Source organism: Mustela nigripes, chromosome 4, assembly GCF_022355385.1.
Source record: "Mustela nigripes isolate SB6536 chromosome 4, MUSNIG.SB6536, whole genome shotgun sequence".
Taxonomy (NCBI): domain Eukaryota; kingdom Metazoa; phylum Chordata; class Mammalia; order Carnivora; family Mustelidae; genus Mustela; species Mustela nigripes.
In genome coordinates this window covers 56,866,324-56,887,173 of record NC_081560.1, presented here as the reverse complement: position 1 = coordinate 56,887,173, position 20,850 = coordinate 56,866,324, and the positions used below count along the sequence as shown (strand labels likewise).

The window sequence follows — 20,850 nt, the reverse complement described above, 5'->3', positions numbered from 1 at the left end:
AGGACTTTCTGGAACAAACACACACATAGGTCCTTTCTAAAAGGTCTTATACAACAGAGCAGAGCAAACACAAAGACAGAGAACTTCACAGAATGGTTATGGTAAGAACCATAAAGGAAGTGCAGATATCACATTGGGAAAATAAAGGAGATGGAATAATCACTCTATTCAGGAGGACAAGAAAAGGATTCAAAGAAAGCAGTAATAGCTGCTTTGAACCCAGAAGTCTGAGCAGGGTTTGGGCATGGCGGTAGGGTTGGGAATAGAGTAAGGGCCACTCCAGACGGAATGAGCTGATGAACATCACCAGAGAGGTGTTAGGGAGTTTGGGAGAAAAAGCTCCTCGGTGTCACAGGTATGTGAGTTGCCTGAAGGCAAGCAGACATCCTAAGACAGGCAGAAAAAAAGAAAAAGGTGACAAAGATCTCCCCCAGAAATTCTCTTCCCTCTTCCCATATGTCTCATAGCCAAATACTGTGTCCTGGGGCCGCCCCTGCCATAAGGGAGGCTGACCAAGTGATTAAAGCTCTTCCAGGCTCCACAGTGGAGACAGAGCAGAGAAAGTGGGGGTGTGTGAGGGACTAGCAATGGACGATGTCACACCAAGTTACTTAATCTTTCTGGGCCTCTACTTCCTTCTCTGAAAGTGGCAATAATGGCACTTTCCTGGGTCTGTTATATTGGTTAAACAAAACACCAAACCCCTGGATGGGCCAGCATCTGGTGTGTCACTGGAACTCAGTATGTTCCTCTTGCCTCCTAATTCCTGCTCCTCAGCAGCATCTGGTTTCTGGGCTCTGCAAGTATGGAGCAGGTGGGGAATTTACAGCTACGACTGGTTAACTGACCGGAAAAGTTATTTTGCCCTCAGTGCATAGGGAGTCTTTTTCTTATTTTAAGAGGATACTCAAGGCTTTCCAGTCCTTTTTGTCCCTCAGAGATTTCCTATTGCAGGGCTCAAACCAGCGTTGCCCCGTATCCCCACGTCAACATCCCGCCCATCACCCTACTTCACCCCTGCTGGCCTTGGATATTTACTTATGGAAAACTTCACTCACTGAGGAGAATTATGCCAGGGAGTCTGAAAAGTAGAGGGGATGGAAGGGTGGGCTTGGAGTTGAAGATGTGGGCATGTCAGAATGAACCATAAGATGTGGGTGGTTTCATTTCAAAATCAAGAAAGGGGTGAGGCTTTCCTGTTCTCTGCAGTAGCTTAGTAAAACTCCCTGTCCTGTCAAAACCCATGCCCAGGCTTGGCTAAAAGGCAGTCAAGTTACTTGCCATCAAGGAAACAAATTAGGCAAGATAAACATCAGCCGTGAATACTTTAAACTTAAGAAACCATAGACTTCTTGAAATGCTCTAGACAAAAAAGTTATCTAGGGTCTTCATATGACTCTGGGGTCAAGGTAAAGTAGATTCCAAATGACAGACATTGAAGTCCTACCTTAAAGAATAGGAATGTAAGTTAAATTTTATTTAAACAAAAAGAAGCATGACATTTCTTACACCTTGTATAAGAGTGAAATTATATACCCCCTTCCTTTTATATATAACAGTATGCAACAGTGATCCTTCAGCCCCTATGGTATAATGATTCCACAGTCCTTAAGAAATACACAGAGGTGAACTAATACTAGGGACAACCAAATGCTGTCATTTGTCATTAAAAGGGAAAACTTTCAACAGGACCAAGTCCATAAAGAAAAGAGTTATTGTTGACATTGGTTCATTCAAGGAGGGGTCAAGGGCATGGCACTTAAATTATAATAGAGTTATAGAGGAAGAGCCCACGCTCCTTCCTCCTTGTGCAGTAGTGATTACATGGATGATGAAACCTCTGTCCATCATCAAAACTCGAGAAGATGAGTGAGTTGTCTTCTTTTTAATGAAAGTATAATTGGCATACATTCTATTAAGTTTATAGCATTCCCCTTTGATATTTGTGTATTTTGAGAAATGATCACTACAGCAAGTCTAGCTAACATCTGTCCTTATACATAGTTATAGAATTATTACTTCTTACAATAGGTACTTTTATGATCTACTCTCTTAGCAAGTTTCAAATATACAGTACCGTATTATTAACCATGGTCACCATGTTTTACGTTACATCCCCAGGACTTATTTATTTTATAACTGGAAGTTAGTACCTTTTGACTCCCTTCACTCATTTCTTGCCCCTCTTGCACCTGTAGAAACCACCAATCTGTTCTTGGTATCTATGAGCTTACTTTTTTGTTTTTGGTTTTGGTTTATTAGATTCTATATAAGTAAGATCCTATAGCATTTGTCTTTCTCTGACTCATCTCACTTAGCATAGTCACCTCAAGTTCCATTTATGTTGTCAAAACAGCAAGATTATATTATTTTTCATGGCTGAGTAATATTCTATCATGTATAAATATATACACAGATATAAACATAGATACATAGATATCATATCTTTTTTATCCATTCATCCATTGTTGGACACTTAGGTTGTTTCCATGTCTTGGCTATGGTAAGTAATGCTGTAGTAAGCATGAGGGTGTATATATCTTTTTGAATTACTGTTTTCATTTTCTTTGGATAAACATGAAGAAGTGGAATTGCTAATCATATAATAGTTCTATTTTTAATTTTTTGAGAAACCGCCATACTGTTTTCCACAGTGGCTGCACCAATTTACATTCCCAGCAAGAATACACAAAGTTCCTTTTTTTCCACATTCTTGACAACACTTATTTCTTATCTTTTTGGTAATAGCCATTCTGACTATTATGAGGTGATATCCTGTGTTTTATCTGCATTTCTCTGATGATTAGTGATGTTGAGCATCTTTTCCTGTACCTGTTGGCCATGTGTATATCTTCTTTGGAAATGTCTATTTCAGATCCTCTGCCCATTTTTTATTTGGATTATTTGGGGGGTGTTTTGCTATTGAGTTATATGAATTCTCTATACATTTTGGATAGTAACCCCTTCCAGATATGATTCCCAAATATTTTCTCCCATTCAGTAGTTGCCTTTTCATTTTGTTGATGGCTTTTTTGTGTGTGCAGAAGCTTTTTAGTTCCATACTTTTGCTTTTGTTCCCTTTGCCTTTGGTCCCCTTTTGACTTTTGTTCCCTTTCCTCAAATTTAAAAAATTATTGCCAAAACAGATGTCAAAGAGCTTACTACCTATGTTTTCTCCTAGACGTTTCATGGTTTTAGGCCTCACATTAAAGTCTTTAATCCATTTTGAGTTTGTTTTTGTGTATGGTGTAAGATAGTGGCCCAGTTTCATCCTTTGCCTGTGGCTGTCGTGTTTTCCCAACACCATTTATTGAAAAGATTGCTCTTTCCCCATTGAATATTCTTGGCTCCTTTGTCAAAGATTAATTGGCCATATATGGGGGTTAATCTCTGGGCTCTCTATTCTGCCCATTAAACTATGTGCCTGTTTTATGCCAATACCATACTGTTTTGGTTAGTATAGCTTTGTAATATAGTTCAAAATCAGGGAAAGGATATGTCCAGTTTTGTTCTTCCTTCTCAGGATTGCTTTGGCTATGCAGGGTCTTCAGTGATTTTATACAGATGTTAAGATTGTTTGTCATATTTCTGTGAAAAATGCTATTGGAATTTTGATAAAAATTGTATTGAATCTATAGATTGTTTTGAGTAGTACGAACTTTTAATAATATTAATTCTTCCAATCCATGAACAGAGAATATCTTTCCATTTATTTGTGCCCGCTTCAACTTCTTTTATCTATGTCTTACAGTTTCTAGCATACATATTCTTAACCTCCTTTATTAAATTTATTCCTGTGCATTTTATTATTTTTATGCAATTGTACATGGGATTGCTTTCTTAATTTCTCTTTCTGATAGTTTGTTATTAGTATATAGTAATGCAACAAATTTATGTATATTGATTTTGTATTCTGAAACTTCACTGGATTTGTTTATTGGTTCTAAAAGTCTTTTGCTGTCATCTTTATGACTGTCCATATGTCTTAGAAATACTGTGTCATCTTCAAATAGTGACAATTTTACTTCTTCTTTTCCAGTTTGGAAGCTTTTTTGTCTTTCTTTTTTTTTTTTTTTTTTGCTTGCCTAATTGCTCTAAGTAGTACTTCCAATACTATGCTAAATAAAAATGTAGGAGTGGGCATACTTATTTTGCTCCTTATTTCAGAGGAAAAGCTTTTAGCTTTTCATTATTGAGTAAGATGTTAGCTTGGGGCTCATCATAAATGACCTTTATCGTATGTTCTAAACATACCTCAACACGATAAAGGTCATTATAATACCCTCTATGCCTTCTTTGTTAAGAGTTTTTATCATAAATGAATACTGAATTTTATCAAATGAACGTTCTCATCTTTTGAGATGGTCCTGATTTTTATCCTTCATTTTGTAAATGTTATGTATCATGTTGATTCATTTGCAGATGTTGAACCATCCTTGCATCCCTGGAAGAAATCCCACTTGATCACAATGTGTGGTCCTTCTACTGCATTGTTGAATTTGGTTTGCTAATATTTTATTGAAGATTTTTGCATCTATTTCCATCAGGGTTCTTGGCCTATAATTAACTTTTCTTGTGGTATCCTTGTCTGGTTGTCATATCAGGGTAATGCTGATAGAAGGATTGTTATTTATTCTTGAGTGTTTGGTAGGATTCATCAGTGAAGCCATGTGGTCCTGGACTTTTGTTAGTTTTTGATTATTGATTCAATCTCCTTGTTAGTAACTGGTCTGTTAGATTATCTATTTCTTCATGATTCAGTCTTGGAAGGGTGTATATTTCTAGGAATTCATTTATTTCTTCAAGGTGTTCAATTTATTGAACAATTTATAATTGTTCACTGTGGTATATTATTGATTTCTGATTTTATTTATTTGAATCCTTTCTATTATTTTGTTGGTGAGTCTAGCTAAAGATTCGTCAATTTCATTTATCTGTTCAAAGATCCAGTTCTTAGTTTTATTGATCTTTTCTAATGTCTGTTTAGTCTCTACTTTATTTAATTCTGCTCTGATCTTTATAATAACAAAGATCCTTCCTTTTAACTTTGAGCTTTGCTTGTTCTTTTTCTAGTTCTTTGAGATGTAAAATTGGGTTCTTTATTTGAGATTATTCTTGTTTCTTGGGATAGGCACTTATGGCTATGAACTTCCCTCTTAGAACTGCTTTTACTGCATCCCATAAGTTTGGGTATGTCGTATTTTCTTTCTTTTTTTTTTAAGATTTTATTTATTTATTTGACAGACAGAGGTCACGAGTAGGCAGAGAGGCAGGCAGAGAGAGAGAAAGGGAAGCAGGCTCCCTGCTGAGCAGATAGCCCATGTGGTCTCGATCCCAGAACCCTGGGATTGTGACCTGAGCCGAAGGCAGAGGCTTTAACCTACTAGGCCACCCAGGCGCCCCTGTATTTTCATTTTTATTTGTCTCAAGGTATTTTTTCTCTTTTTATTTCTTCATTAACCCATCAATTGCTCAAGAACATGTTATTTAATCTCTCATATTTGTGAATTTTCCAGTTTTATTCTTTAATTGATTTCTAGTTTCATACCATTGTGGTCAGAAATGATTGATACGATTTCAATCTTGATATAATTTCAATCTTCAAGAAGATAAGTCTTGATTCACTTGCTAGGACTATCATTGTCTATTTTTTCATAGTGAAATGCTGATTACAGATTCAGCTCCTGGCTGATTTGGAACAATGGCTACACATAAAAAGAATTCCCTCCTTTGGAGAAATATGTATGTCAGAGTAAATCCTTTTTGCTTAAGATGTACAGGTATTTGGGGTGCCTGGGTGGCTCAATGAGTTAAAGCCTCTGCCTTTGGTTCAGGTCATGATCTCAGGGTCCTTGGATCGAGCCCTGAATCAGGCTCTCTGCTCAGTGGGAGCCTGCTTCCCTCTCTCTCTCTCTCTCTCTGCCTGCCTCTCTGCCTGGTTGTGATCTCTGTCAAATAAATAAATAAAATCTTTAAAAAAAAAAAAGATGTATAGGTATGTTTTAAGGTGATCTCTGTTGGTATGTAACTCCAATCCCTTAACCTGGAATACTTTTATTTTGGAAAGCTCTCATTTAACTCCATTGAAAGACATTCCCCCACAGCTCTCACTCCTGGGTCCTCTGTAAATTTCTAGAGTTGATGAAAGCATTTGTAGGGTAGAAAAATAGCATAGGGAGTGTGGTTTAGAAAGTCATTTCTAGTATTATTCTTGGCACTAAGTACCACTGGTATGGTGGATGTTCATAGTAGAATCTCTCTGGCTTTTCTCATCCTATGCACTCAGACAAGTCTGGAATGGTTGATCTAACATGTCAGACTCTGCACTGTGAGGTCATTAATTCTCATTAAAGAAGCTAACCTTCCTGAGTAGTCCTCAAAAAGGGAAGAGTTTTAAGGTAGAAAAACAAGATTCTTCTTGTGATCTAAAAGCACCTCTCTCCTCTGGGTTGATGGGGAAAAGTTATGATGCAAGGCAAGTCTCTCCCACCTCCCCCATAAATTCTAGCTTACTACCCTTCATTACATGACATCTAGTCACACGTCCAAATATTCTCATTCTAGACCAGTCCAGGATCTTAAGAGAAGAAAAAAGACTGGCAGTCATCTTCCATCCAAAACAATAACAATAAAGCATACATACATAGGGCTTGATTGTACAAACCTCTCCCACACATATAACCACATTGATCCTCACAACAGCCCCATAATATTGTTTCCTGTGATAGTTTCTATCACAAAATTCTTATATGCCTATGTTCTTGTATGCCAAGGCTCCCTAGCTATTTGGCATGAGACAGTCCTCCCTTTGTGAGGACAAAGGATGCACTTGACATCATCAGAATGTATAATAACCCAAGGCATGGGACATTCTATTCACACGCAGTAATTTATATAAAATAAAAGAAGGGAAGGGTGGAAAGTATGCAATTGCTTCAGTCTTTGTTTTGCTGTGTGTCATGAGAGTGTTTCCAAACCCACAACTCAGAGACCCAAATGAAAGGGAAAGGATTTATAACAGGATACCATCACTGTAGATCAACTTGAGTACAAAGGAAGAACACAGTCACATTCCCCTGGGAAGAGGGAGTAAGCAGACTGTGTACCTGGAACTTCACTGTGGGTGACTCTTTCCATGTCTACTGCCCAAGATCAGTGGGTAGAGGAAAGATATTCACTATTCCATAAGTGAAACAAGAGAAAAAACTTCATCAGCAAAAGGCCGAGAAAACAGTATGGGCAATGACTGATATTAATGAATGTTTCTAAGTATAAAAGGGACTTTGTTTAAAAAATAATAATAGTTAAAAAAAAAAAAAACCTTCTACCTGATGGGCATCTTTTGGAATTCCAAAACTTCTACTCATTTCTTATAAAAAGAACCTACTAATTAATTTAGGGCCTGGCAAAGAGAGAGTCACATTTGAGCTTTAGCCTAAATTAGTTATAAGCTCTTACATTATTTTGCAAATGAGAAAACTAAAGCTGAGAAAGTCTAGAACTTTTTCTTTCTTCTCACCCCTCTCTATACATCAAGGCACACCCAGAAATTGGTTATTTTGGCACAATTCTTCCTTTTATCATTGATAAAGTAATATTAAATTTCTTCACAATAATGTAAATTGACTTTGGATTCAGTAGAATATTCTTACATTATGTATTTCCAGATAAAGCTCTAATTTGCAAAAGGTGTGTGCACTGTTAGAAGAATCCATGAGCATGACTCCTACAAGATGGCCCAGCCAAAAAGGAACAAAAGTATCACAAACATGAAAAGAGCAGTTAGGGTCTGATGCAGACCAGTGCCCTCAGGAGTCCTACTTTGAATATCCATTCCACCACCATACCCCTCACCCTAACCATCCACACATTGGAATGAGTTCCGCACGTATTTGGATATTTGGAACATATATTATCCCACCCCATAGGCCATGGGCCACTTGTCCAATATGGAGATGATTTTGCCTATCCTGGTCACTGCAGAAGTCCTGGTGGCAGAGCTCCTATTGACGGTCTACAGAGATTTGATGGGGATCCACGAATGCTGATGTAGCTGCCTGTGCTCACATCCTGGGATACTGTAGACTCTGGCAGGTCTGCCCTCTGTGGAGGCCTGAACAAGCCTGCTAACAGCCAAAGTTGCCCTGCCTCGGGGCTTCAGCTACCCACACCCTGAGCGACCCCAAGTATGGGATTGATCAATAATTTGAAGCACTTCTTGCAACTCATCAAGCACTGGGGTTGGGAGGCTCCATTTTAGGTCCCACAGGTAATAAGAGGTAATTTTACAATCAGTGATTCTGATTTCTAATCCCATCCTTTCCACTGCAACATCATGCCACAAAGCTACTGGGGGAAGGTTAAGGTCAAGAGAGTGACAGTCTTGGAAGAACTAATAACAGAAGAATTGGCAAGGAAGATGAAAGCTGAGCCTCCTTACAAATGATACGGCTCATAGTACCAATCACATCAATGTCAGAAGCATCACAGTGTCCAGAGACGTGGTCCTGCAGCAGATACCAGACGGTCACAACCCGAGGTAGGTTTCATCACTCTCTTGCCTTAGGGTAGAGAGAGGATATCAAGCAGATTATATTAAGTCCACAAACAGTTAGGACTTCCCTATCCACACTACTTCAATCTTTCTGGGTGTCTACAGTCCCACAGACTTTATTTGGTTAATTTCATTTGTCTGTCATTCCAAGGGAGTCACCTTCAAGTATTCTGATCTGTGAAAGGCAGTGAGGGGTCACAGGATGGACTGAGCAAAGTCTTGAGGTGTAATAGGAATCTTTCCCCTCAGAAGATACAAGTGAGATTTTCAGGTAGATGTCACTGAGGGGTCTCACATTTTCCCTCACAAGGACAAACCATCCACTGAAGTCAGCTTGTGTTCCACCAGGCTCCTTCGTGCCCAGCAATCTCTTAGAGCTGATCCCTTTCTCCAAGGGTGGGGTGTGAGGCTCCTGCCAGGTCCAGGAGGCCCTCAAGTCCCCTCACTTAGCTTCTCATCCATTCGCTTTTAGAGTTTGTTGTGGTGGTTCATGCTGCTTGGTGGTGGTATTATTATTATTGTTATTGTTGTTATTCAACTATAATTCACATGTCATTAAAGTTCACCATTTTAAAGTACCCAATTAAGTGATTTTTTTAAATATATTTACAAGGTTGTGCAACCTTCTTCATTCTCTAGTCCTAGAATTTTTCATTACCCTGATAGTAATCTCTTATCCATTAGCAGTCGCTTCTCCTATCCCCTGGTGAAAAAACAGTTCATTGCCTGTCTTTATGGATTTACCTATTCTGGACATTTCATATGAATAGAATACTGCAATATGTGGCCTTTTATGTCTGGCTTCTTTCATTTATGAGCATAATGTTTCCAAAGTTCACCCATACTGTAATATCAGGATCAGTACTTTATTCGCTTTTATGGTTAATTAACATTCCACTATATAGATACACCACATTTTGTTTATCCATTCAACCATTAGTGGATATTTGAGTTGGTTCCACATTTTGGCTAAGATAAATAATGCTGTTATGAATACTCATGTGTAAGCTTTTATGTAAATAAATGTTTTCTGGGGTGCTTGGGTGGCTCAGTCATTAAGTATCTGCCTTCAGCTCAGGTCATGATCCCAGGGTCCTGGAATCGAGCCCCGCATCAGGTTCCCTGCTCAGCGGGAGGCCTGCTTCTCCCTCTCCCACTCCCTCCCGCTTGTGTTCCCTCTCTCGCTGTGCGTCTCTCTCTATCAGATAAATGAATAAAATCTTTTTAAAAAAATAAAATAAATAAATGTTTTCTGATTTGGCTTTTGTTTACAAAATCTTTTTTTTAATGCCCTCAATTTGAAAGTTGAGATTAATACCTAATTTGAAATTAACACCTTAATTTGAAAATTCTTTCAAATGGAAGCCTTTATTTTCTTTTTCAAATTTTATTTATTTATTTTAAAGAGAGAGTGTGTGAGCCGGGGAAGGCACAGACAGAGAGGGAAAGAATCTCAAGCAGACTTCATGCTGAGTACAGAGCCCCATACCCAGCCCACTCACAGGACCCTGAGATCATGACCTGAGTTGAAACAAAAAGTTGGACAGATTCTTAACCAACTGAGCCCACCCAGCTACCCCTAAATAGAAGGCTTTAGCTCTTACATTATATTGTCTCTACGATTATTTTGGTTCTACTATGTATCAAGTCTCAGCACTGATTTTTTTTTTTTCTTATTCTTAAGCATCTCTAGAAACTTAACCTTCCCAGGACAATGAGGTACGTGGTACCATGTGAGCATGCAGAAGAGAAGTATACTGATGTATTTCAAAAGAGTGTTAGACTATACTTAATAATGGTCACTCAAAGTGACACTTATTTCCATTAAGCTAACTTTCAATTCTCTATTTTGGGGAAATTAACTAACCAGATGCCAACTCTACGTTTTAAATAGACTTCTCAAGAAAACATTTTAAAAAAATTATTTTTGATCTGCTCTACAATAATCATTACACAGCCCAGTACTGAGCCAAAAGTAAGTTCAAAATAAATAATTGTAAAATAAAAACATTAATGAATGACTGAATAAATGGACTTTTAATAGCTAGGGGGGATTAACAACTACTTAGGCAACATTTCTTTTAAAAAATGTCATTCCAACACTAGAGATTTAAAAATTGTAAAATTGTGTATTCTAGAGTAGTATTTCTTAAAAGACAAAGTATTCGGGATGAAAGGATTTTGTTGTTTTCCAGATCAGTTTTGGGGGCACCTGGGTGGCTCAGTCATTAAGAGTTTGCCTTAGGCTCGGGTCATAAACCCAGCGTTCTGGGATCGAGCCCCACATCGGGCTCCCTGCTTGATGGGAAGCCTGCTTCTCCCTCTCACAGTCCCCCTGCTTCTGTTCCCTCTCTTGTGTCTCTCTCTGTCAAATAAACAAATAAAATTCAAAAAGAAAGAAACCTCCCTTTAAAAAAAAATAGAAGATCAGTTTTGCCAATTATATTTTATTGTTCATAGGAACAACAACAAGCTGGAGAAGTCTGCTAGTACCAGCTGTAGGTCCTTTGCCTCCTGGACCAACTCGGGCTTTCTGATGGAAGTGCCAACACTCATGCTAGGCCCAGCTAATTAGCAATGAAACACAAAATGGAAGACAAAGAGGAAAGAGAAAAGATAAGGAGGGGAAATGAAGGTACCTAGTCTGATGTCAGGCAACGTTCAAGTGTCCCAGAAGTGTTCAGTGTCAGTTTGTTCTCTTTTGAACTTTACCTCTACGTTGTTTGGTGGCATTGGACAAATCACTTCAATTTCTATTGCCTCAGTTTCTCTGTATATAAATGTGGGCTAACATTGCACACCCTTAACAAATCCAAATAGCATCTGAGGTAAAAAGTTGGAAAGGCTCAACCTGGGCCTATAAAGTGTATTTACAGCTCCCTGGAGCAAGGCAGGTTGGAGCTAAAAGTATCATTACTTTTGTAGTTAGAAAGTCAGAATCTATCCTCCATCATGTTTTAAGACTTTGAAAGAGCTCTTTGTTTTTCTGCCTAAGCTTTGGCCCACAGGGGGAAATATTCTGTCTTTCAAAAGGTTTCTTTCATAAACAGGTCATTCTTTTTAAGTGGGTTTCACTGACTATGTTTATTAACATGTAGTAACACTTAAGGGAGGTTTCATTTGGTACTGGGAATAAAGCAGTGTGGGCAGCCTGCCACCCCTTAGCCTAAAAAGAAATATTGTCTAGAACAAGGCCCGAGGCACTGAGAGAGGCCAATACCGGCGCAGGTTGCTGCTTGGGTCTTGCGTCACTTGAACCAAGCAGTGCAAACAATGATGGGTGTCCCACAGAGCCCTCATCCCAGACAGCAGGTGGCCAGCGGGTCAAACTTTTCTTAGTCACTGAAATGATTTCACCGGAGAGAAATCTGTGTCAATAAAGGAGAAGATGAAGATATTCGAGTTGATAAACAGCACCAAATTTAATTCAACAAGCTGTCTTTCCATGTTTCTTTCTGTCCATGTGGTTGAGCTTTCCCTCCATTATGTAAGTTAAACATCTCCATTTTTAATGTATGTCATAACTGAGTCTGTTAACTCTTCCTGTTATTTTCCTCTGATTTCACATCTATTTTTTTTTTAAGATCTTATTTATTTATTTGACAGAGAGAGAGATCACAAGTAGGCAGAGATGCAGGCGATGGAGGGGGAAGCAGGCTCCCTGCTGAGCAGAGAGCCTGATGTGGGGCTCGATCCCGGGACCCTGGGATCATGGCCTGAGCTGAAGGCAGAGGCTTAACCCACTGAGCACCCAGGCGCCCCTCACTACTTGTCTTAATCTGGCCATTTTATTCCCCTCACAAAGAATAGAAATCCTTTTGGTGAAGGCCATCTTCAGAGATTTCTGGGCCTTAATAAATATTACTGGAGGGTCACCCATTAAATTCCTTACAAAAATAAAATCCTCCAGAGCAGTCTTGATTAAAGACAGTGAGTCAGGAAGGGCGACTTGCTGCCCGAGAGGTGTATGGGAAAAGGAAGGCCAATTACATTGGCCTCCATAGTGGCAGAAGGAATGAATGGAGGTGACCAGCTGAGGAAGACTTTCCTTCCCCTCCTCTCCACAGGGACTCTGCCTCTGAGTGCTCCCGAAGACCAGCAAAGCCTAGTGCTTGAAGCAAGTGTTCTGCTTTAATGTAAGGGTATGTACTGCCTGTCCTCTCAAGCTCTAACACCTTCAAGCTTCATTCCAGAATAATGCAATTTTGCCCTGTCATATGCACTCAGAAACTGACAGAAGATTTATTATAAAGCCAGGGAATTAAACTCGGACCAATATCCGGGGCAACACCCTCCCAGGGCTTGATGAAGATATTCAGAAGTCCAGAGCATTAAAGATAATACTTCCCACACTGCCCCCCCATACTATATGCATCATCACTTTTTTTAAAAGGTCTAAACCTGGAAGAAAAAGGAATTTCAGCAAATCTCAGACTCTTACTATGATAATACTGCAGTGCATTTCCTGAAACATCATTATTTTTTTCTATTTGTCTTTGTCTCTATCTGCTGGTGATCTAAGCACATGCTCAGTGTGTCTCTTGGGGATTTTATCCCTGCCTCTGTCCTACCTGTGTACCCACCAAACGTGTTTCACTTGTTTGGTTTGGTTATTTGTATCACAAGTTTTTCCTTTGGGACGATCATGTTTAATGTGATCTTCTCTCTCTTGAAGGAACTGTGAAGAAGCAGGAGTCGGTTTTTCTAACATTTTAAATATAGAATCAATGTATTCATGTAAGACACACTTCTTGAGCACTCCAAGGAGAACACGGGAAGTCAACCACATTTACAAGGATAGTTAATGCTTGGGACAAAGCCACATGTGGACAAGGACATGAAAAACCAGAAGTGAGCTTTGTGAACAAGGCATGGGACTATTCAAGATGTAGAGAAAAATACCTTCAAGGGACTATATTAGTCTGTTCAAGCAGCTATAACAAAACGCCATAGTCTAGGTGGCTTAAAGAATGGAATTTTTTTTTCTTACAGTTCTGAAGACTGGCAAGTCCAAGATGAAGGTACAGCCCAGCTCAGGTCCTAGTAGGAGTCCTCTTCCTGGCTTATAGATGGCTGTCTGCCTGCTGTATCTTCAGAGGGCGGAGAGAAAGAGAGATCTTTCTCAGGTCTCTAATTCTAAAGTCACTAATCCCATCAGAGGGATTCAAACCCTCATGACCTCATCTAAACTTAAATTACCTCCCCAAGGCCCAACATCCTACCATTGTCACACTGGGGATTAGGCCTTCAACATTAGAATTTGGAGGGAAAGCAAACATCAGTCAGTAATAGGGATGGAGACGAGAAAACACGGAACATTGAGGGACTGAAAAGAGACCCACAAGACTCAACAGCAAGGTATAAAATGGAGCTCCAGTAACAATGAAGCTGGCAGCATATTAGGAGTTGTCCTCAACGCTTTCACAGCAATTTTTATTTTTTCTGAGAGGAATAGCCAACAAAAGAAGAACTTTAGGCAAGGCACAACACGGTCACTTTCGAGTTTTACAGAAATCATCCTGACCCAGTGCCTGTGAGGGTAGCTCAGAAGAGAGAAGAAAGAAAGGAAAACAGTTAGGATGTCACTAATCTATCTTAGTAGAGAGTTGGCTACTACTCTTTAAGAAAACTTTGTACCAATTTTTAAAAAGTCACTGAGTCACCATTGGTAGAGGAATTAGAAGAAAGGGACTTCTCTGAGCAACACAGCCCTGCAGACACATGGCTTGAAAAAGAGCCCCTTTGTGACAAGAAAGATTGCCCTTCCTCCCACAAGAGGCCGACTTGTGCCAGGTGCAGGGCTGAGTCCTGGTTGCAGCCCCACTGGCCCTCTTGCCCAGGCATCCAGGCACAGAATGCAGACCACACCGATGTATGGGACAGTGATGGTGGTAAGAGAGAGAATATGGGACTGAGTACCTGAAAGACTGTGGGACACCAGCTGCCTAAGATAACTCTGAGTCCCTAGCTTGGATTTCTGAGTACAAGCTACTGAATCTAGACTTAACACAGTGACCTTAAGGTGACCAAGACATCCAAATAGAATATAATACGACCGTCATATGTCCAACAGATATGATCTCCTGGTACTAGCCTGTAAGGTCTTTGGGAACAAAGGTTGTATTATTTGGGGCTGCCAAGTATGATTGTAGAGAATTCACCTCACAGAAGCACGAGGCTCTAGAAGTGATTCTCAGTTCACACCGCCGAGTGAATAAATAAGTCAAATGAAGCTCAGGGGGGGGACTCGGCATGAAAGCTTTCACCCCTCATGAAAGATCATCAAACCAAACCTCAATTTCTGATCTAGTCATACATAAATTTCAACCAGGGCTTGCGATGTGTGTCTTTTTACCAGACTGGACACTGGGAGGTAGATGGGGAAAATGGGGTAAAGGAAACAAATACCGCCAGGTTAGGGGAACGATAGCATAATCAGATCACTTGGTAATTTTAAGAACACATTACGGCCAGCTACCTAAAAATAGAGGGGATGGGCGCAGACTAGGAAAGACATGGGGCAGAAAAATGAGAAAGCAGAGGAGGGAGAAACACTCCTGTCTGTTCCATAGTTTTCATTTCCATTTTCTTCTTGGAGTAAGGAACAACCACCGCGGCATGCCTTGCTAATTCCTTACTTCCTCTTCCCACCTCCCTATAGGTTCTTCCTCCCAAACATCAGCATTTTCGAGGGGAGGGAGGATAGGGTTCAGGGAACAGATACTAGAAATGAGAGTCAAATTGGATGGGTGAGAGTATCTCCATGTTCAATGTCCACCACAGTGCCCATCTACCAAGTTGACAGAACTGTCACTATCGACAGCTGCTGCCTTTAAAGAATGACACCCCAGGGGTACTTGGGTGGCTCAGGTCATGATCTCAGGGTCCTGGGATCGGACCCCACATCAGGCTCTCTGCTCAGCGGGGAGCTGCCTCTCCTTCTCCCTCTGCCTGCTGCTCCCCTTGCTTGTTCTCTCTCTCTCTCTCTCTGTTGAATAAATAAATAAAATCTTAAAAAAAAGAAAAAGAAAAAAAGACATCCTGTTATGTCAGCATAACCGGGCTGGACCAAGGCACAAGAGACAAGGACTTCAAATCACATGCTCTGATAATATCCCGTGTTTCTCTGGACCTCTGGCTTCTCACCACAAAAAGGAGGGGCAGTATATCTGAAAGAAACAGTCTATATCGACTTCCTTGTTTTTGGCCATCTGGTCAATTTCCTGCTGTCATGAAGCATCCATTACTGAGGAAGAACCCAACTTGCTGTTGTTTAACTACATTCACTGGCTGACATGTGGTGAGGTTTTAGTCATCCAAGACACATTCAGTTCCTTAGGGGGTGGGGCAAGGAGGATCGTGATTACTGGATCACAATGATCCAGAATCGCCAAAACAAACTTGAAAAAGAACAACAAAGTTGGAGGTCTCACACTACTTGATTTTGAAACTTACTACAAATGGAAATGTTCTTTTAGGATAAAAATTGAGTATGAGGGGCTCTGTGGGCCTGCGATGGGGGCCTCTGGCAGAATATCGGTGGTTCCAACTAAGCTTCAGTTTTCTTATAAACAGAGAGACGCAAAAGCAGGGAGGGGACTTGGGGAAGCGAGTCACTTTTCGAGTTTCCTCACAAGAGGGCAGTGCTGCTTTAGAGTTGTAGCCTGTGCCCTGGAAAGGGCTGGGGGGCCAGACTGGCGGCAGACCCCCAATGTTTATCCCAACTTAGGAATAACTGAAGATTTTTGTTGTGTTCCGGGCCGCATTATAAGGAAAATTTTAGCAAAAGTTACCTTTTATCTTCCCAAAAATTGACAGAGTGATCCTGAAATAATAAATAGCCACATATTCTCTGGCTTAGTGAATCTCTTTAGATGACCTGCACTTCACAGGCACTTTTTGGAGGTTGGAAAAGTTAATGAGACACACATAAGTGCTTAGTACACTCAGTAGCCTTGAGACACGGAACATATCCTCAGGGGTTAGCTAAGATATATTTAACAGAACCATGTTTTATGGAACTAATTTATTTTAAATCATATAAATCTTATAAACCTGACTATGTGGACCAAGAGAAATTACTAATTAAGCTTCATGATTATAGTGACTGAAGTCTGAAGAATAAGATGTTTTCCAAAATCCTCTTTTTGGAAATGAATGTTTTAGTGTGCCTCTATTAATACACACCAGCCAAGAATTTCTCACCCATAACTTACTACAAAGATGTATGTGTGTATGTGTGTGTTCTGCCTCTTCTAATGAGATTAAACATAATTTCAGAACTATGAGATCAAATCTGGAACTGTCATCAAAAAATTGCCTATGTGGTCTTAATGTTCCCTCTAAATTCTTCTTGTCACAATAATCATATTTTCTGTTAAATCAAATTTGAGATTAAATTTCTGAGAGCTATTTTAGTCAAATTGAAAGTTCATTCTTGAACAGAAGAGAATGTGCTCACTAGCAATTAACAACCCAAAATATAAGTTAAACTAAAAAAACAACTCCAGGGGCACCTGGCTAGCTCAGTAGGAGAAACATGCAACTCTCGATCTCAGGGCAATGAGTTCAAGCCCCATGTTGGGTATACAGATTACTTAAATAAACAAATAAATCTTTTTAAAAAAAAGAAAGAAAAGAGAAAACAACTCCATTTATAATAGAATCAAAAACAAAATATTTAGGAATATATTTAACAAAAGAATTTTTTTTTTTTAAATTGCAAGGCTTATACACCAAAACTGCAAAATATCACCAGAAATTGAAAAGGCCTTTACTAAATAAAAAATGTCCCAAGTTCATGGATCAGAAGATATTAAGATCTTCTGAGTTTGTTAAGATGGCAAAACTCCACAAATTCATCTTCAGATTCACCACAGTTCCTATAAAAAAAACCTCAGCTTGCTTTTTTGCAGAAATTGACATTCTCATACTAAAATTCATATAGACATGCAAGGGATCCAGAATCACCAAAGCAAACTTGAAAAAGAACAAAGTTGGAGGTCTCACACTACTTGATTTTGAAACTTACTACAAAGCTACAGTAATCTGGACTGTGTGGTTTTGGCATAAGGATAGACATATAGATTAATAGAAAAAAATTGAGAACCCAGAAGTATACCCATACATTATGATCAACTGATTTTTGACAAGGGTCCTAAGGAAATTCAATGAGGGAAGAAAAATGTTTTCAACAAATGGTGCTTGGACAACTGTTATCCACATTCAAAATAATGAATTTGGACCCTATTTCACACCATATACAAAATTAATTAAAAATTGATTAAAATGTAAGAGAATAGCACACATGCTAAAAGAAAACATAGGTATACAACTCTGTGATCTTGAATTAGTCAAGGGTTTCTTTTTTTTTTTTTTTTTTTTTTTTTAGGCAATGGTTTCTAAGATATAACATCAAAGCAGCATAAGGCAAGGCATGAAAGAAAAAAAAAGATGCATAAATAGACAATAAAATGTTTAAAAGTTTGTGCTTCAAAGGGAACTATCAAGAAAGTGAGAGAGCAACCCACAGGAGAAAAATTCATATATGAGATATCTGATAAGAATCTAATGTCCATAATACATAAAGCGCTCTTAGAACTCAACAATTAAAAGAGAAACAATCCAAATTTTGAATGGGCAAAGGTTTTGAATGGAGAGTCCTCTAAAAAATATATACAAACGACCAATAAGTACATGAAAAAATGCCCAACATGATTAGTCATTAGGGAAATGAAAATCAAAACCACAACAAGATACACTTCAGGCCCATTAAGATGGCTATAATAATATTTTTTTAAAAAAAACAATAACGGGGTGGTGTGCCGCATGACCTCACCCCCCAGGGGTGAGGAGAGTAAGGGTCTCCTATCCCATTTGATCCTTTGCCCATCCCTCTGCCAGCCGGTGTCAGCCTGAGCTCAGCCTTCTCATCACCAGTAGTTGAAGGAGGAACCACCCCACAGACCCTAACTGGTGAGAGGGGAACCCCATCTCCTGCCTCCAGGAGGAACCAGATACTGTGGTAGCATTTGGAGATTTCAATATACAAGACAAATTCCCTGCCCTTATGAAGTATACACATTCTAATGGGGGTGACAGGCCTCAGGAAAGCAAGTTGGAGATGAAGTAGATCACATTTTTTATGACATGAGAGATGGGATGAGCTCCACACCAGAAGAAATCAAGAAGAGAAAGAAGGCTGTCATTTTTTTGAGTCAGGGCAGACCAAAAGTGCATCAGTGTATGAGAAGGGAAAGAAATCTTAGTCAGAGATGTTGGTGTATCCTTAACTGATCCTTTCAAGCATTATTTGGAAATGCTTCTTGAAAAAGATGTCACTATACTTTGTATCATGCAAGCTTTGAAACCAAGGAATCCGGAAAAGAGCAGTTGGTGGGTGTTTTTTGGCATGTGCTCAAACAATTTCCAGACCTGAGGTGGCAGTTACGGCCCTGCCTCCATCCTTGGACCTTTGAGTTGAGAAAAGTAAGAGTCTGAGTGAGAGACACAGCGACTGCTCTGTTCCTAGTAGGAGGAGCAGACCAGGGCACCAGAACTAGCTCCTTGGAAAAGCAAAGTGATCTATGCGAGCTCCAAGGAGACAATCAAAAAGAAATTTCAAGGCATAAAACACGAATGTCAAACAAATGGGCCAGGCTTGTGTTGCCAGAAAGCCAGGTGGCCCCTCCACTGTAGCTTTTGAAGGGTGCCCTATAGACCATCGTTCAGTGCCACAAACTGAAAGCTTCCATGTCCAGGGTTATCTTTTTCCTGAAGAAGTAAAACAATATGTTTAAGCCAGGATCTCCCTGAAGGGTCTCCCTGTCTGGTCATGTGTTAGGGTAAACTAAACAGTCTATAAATAGTGGCAAATGGTCCTAAATAAATCTAAAATCTGAAGAGGTATTGGTTTGAAATTACATTCTTACTGGCCGAATGCCTGTTTTGATGAGTTGGCTTGTAGGGTTTTTGTTAAACTCGTGATTTTTAATAATGCAATCATTATTAACTGCATAATGTAGTAATTATTAATCCAGCACAAGGCCGTATGAAGAGAATTACTGCATCTTTTCACATCAGCAGAAACTTTGTTTATTTTGCTTAGAGAATGGGTCATAATCTTGTTATAATATTTTATTCTTCATTCTCTCTTGAGCTAACCTGTACAGTGGAATTAAATCTCCTTACCACATGAGGCAGCACGAATACACTAACTACAGTAAGATGAACTCAGGCTGGCTTTGAGTTCCAGTGCATGTGTGACCGAGACTACCTCAGAACGGTGCGTGCTTCTCATCAAAGAGGGCACTTGTTGGGATGAGCACTGGGTGTTATCTGTAAGTAATGAATCGCTAAATTCTACTCCTGAAACCAATATCACACTATATGTCAACTAACTAGAAGAACTTAAAATAAAAACTTGAGACATTAAAAAAAGAAAGAAAAGAATTGTGCACACTTCTAACCAGCATCGATTTTGCAAAGCACTGTTTCCAAGTTGGAGCTCAGGAAGCAGATCAGGGCAGATGCTGCGAATTCTCCACTCGCTAGTTGAGAGATTGTTCTGAGAGTGAGAAATAAAATTATGGTGTGTCCTCTTAGAAGTAAAATTATGGAATGTCCTCAGGAGAATGCATAATACCTTGTAACAACTAATAATAATGCATATTAGGGCTCCATGGCAATATACTTTGTTAATGAAATTGATAACATGGTATATTGACAAGCTGGGACACCTGTGACAGCTTTAATTGTGTCTCCTCCAAAATTGTGTTGCTTCTATTACAATAAGGTGTGGAAGAGGAAGGATGTTAAATATTTGTTTACTCTGGGGCCTGGGAGAATTCTTAGTTTCCTAGAGCAGGTTGTGGGTGGTATGTGGAATGGGGAGCAGGGATAATGGTTGACACCCCCAGGAGGTCACCACCTGGTGATACTTGAAAGTGAATGTCTTTAACATCACAGGCATAACGCGTTGAACAAGACAGAGATGCACACAGTCGAGCTTAGAAGTACAATATTGGTGTTAAGTACTAAAGGAAGCATTTTTAACTTAAAAAAAAAAAGAGTCAATAACAAATCTAGAGAAGATGTATGTCTTACATTCACGTTAGGAAACAGCCCAGGGGAAAGCACTTCTGGGGGATGCCCAGCCCAGAGGCATCTTTTTCTCTGTCCGGAGCCGGACAGATGGATCCCATTTCTATGTGCCCAGCATTTGGAAGGAGCAGTGTTGTCAAGGGCCCTGGCAAAGAGTCCCTCTTCCCACAGTTCTCTGACTGATAACCCTGCAA

At 39.6% G+C, this 20,850-nt stretch overlaps 1 pseudogene; it reads left to right on the top strand.

Annotated features, from left to right (window-relative positions):
* The first annotated feature begins 244 nt into the window (after positions 1-244).
* On the top strand, positions 245-19,353 carry LOC132016302 (destrin-like; annotated as a pseudogene).
* The last annotated feature ends 1,497 nt before the right edge of the window (positions 19,354-20,850 follow it).